General features: G+C 36.2%; 1 protein-coding gene across 1 annotated transcript in view; it reads right to left on the bottom strand.

The window, feature by feature from the left end:
• The window catches only part of LOC107082320 (protein sidekick-2-like), a 624,909-nt gene that overhangs the window by 276,012 nt on the left and 347,348 nt on the right, over positions 1-1,549 (bottom strand). The window lies entirely within an intron of this gene.

Raw genomic sequence — 1,549 nt, 5'->3', positions numbered from 1 at the left:
AGATTCATATTCTGACTAGAATTGAGTAGGACTACGTCAGGCTACCTTAACCCCACTCTGCTCCTGAATGCATTGCATATACACCATGCACCCTTTCCTCCTTTTGGCACCTTCTTTTGACTATTGAGCCGATGTGATAAGTAGATTTCTCCACTGTGAGATCAATAAAGTCTATCTTATCTTATCATAGTGTTAGCAGGGCGACTCCTGTTTGCTGAATGTTTCTTGCTGAAACAAAGCCTTCAAAAAAAGGCTAACACAGGCTGTTTACTAAATGCGTAGGTGATTTTTGGATTCATTTCATTGCACTGGATTCTTTTAGAAATCAGAAAAAGGGGGGCAATATATAATTATATTAATACATGCAATAATACGCTGTTTCTTTATTTTTTAAAAATCCCTGTACTTTATAAAGCAGATGAGAAACTACTACATATAAGATTATTCATAAATGACAAAATTTTTCTGCATTGTTCTTCGTATTTTTTTTATTCTGGCCTGCACGGTTACCCAGTCTTTTTTAAAAACAACGCTCTAGTGTCCTTCAGTCCTATTAGACCAGGCTGTCTTTTCCTTTCAGCTATGCCAGGCTTCTCTTATAATGCAGATCAGAGCCAAAGACTATCCTATGATCCATTGTCCTGAAAGGAAGAGTGATCTTATTGTATGAAGCACTAGAAAGGCCTTTGCCAAGATGGTCAAGTGGGATGGGAAGAACAGCTCAGGTTTTTCAAAAGCAAATCACCAAAAGGATCTTTCTTTTGCCATTTACCACACAGATAGGGGGTAAACAATGAAGCCTCCTTGCTTTATTCTTCTTTGCATCCTCCCTCCACCAGCTCCCTGTCTTTTCTTCTGCTTGCTTTAATTATTTTTGCTCCTGTTGTGATCAAATTCCCAGGCTGTCTGATTTCTCACTGGTTTAATTATAAATCACAGGGGCATCGATAAAGATGTGTTGTGTAGGAGGGGTACAGCAAATAATATGGCTCTGAACCTTTTTGCTATGATTGGGGACAAAGTGAGATATATTTATTGAGATCTGAGGTTGTTCTCGCCTTAAATCAGACATAAAAACAAAAAATAATAATAAAAAGGTTTTTCCTGTAATTATGCTGGGTTGCTCAAAAATCTATTTGAACAGGTCACAGCTGCAACATCTGTGCATTTCCTTTATCATGATAGACTTACACAAACTAGAGAGTACAGAAAGATTGCATATAAAATGTTTCAGGTTCCTAAGAAGTCTTAAAAAATAAAAACTGTAGCATGAATTTGTATTCTATGGTGAAGTTTCTAGTTCGACCCGTTCTTGATAATGCAGCTGTAAGCCCTTTGCAGTAGATTTCTATCAGAGTTGCACATTTAGAGGAGGCCCAACGAGCAGAAATTGGTTGAAAAAAAACATTGAAAAGATGACATATTTACATCCAAACATCGTCTACTCTTGGTTGAAAATTGAAAGGTGAAAAGCTGTAATTTCATTTTTGAAAAGACATTGAATATATATATATATATATATCCTTTATTGTAAGGCGATGAAAAAAAT

The sequence above is a fragment of the Cyprinodon variegatus genome, unplaced genomic scaffold (assembly GCF_000732505.1).
Source record: "Cyprinodon variegatus isolate N-32 unplaced genomic scaffold, C_variegatus-1.0 Scaffold50, whole genome shotgun sequence".
Classification (NCBI taxonomy): domain Eukaryota; kingdom Metazoa; phylum Chordata; class Actinopteri; order Cyprinodontiformes; family Cyprinodontidae; genus Cyprinodon; species Cyprinodon variegatus.
The sequence above is the reverse complement of the archived record's forward strand: the minus strand, read 5'-3'. Positions and strand labels throughout refer to the sequence as shown.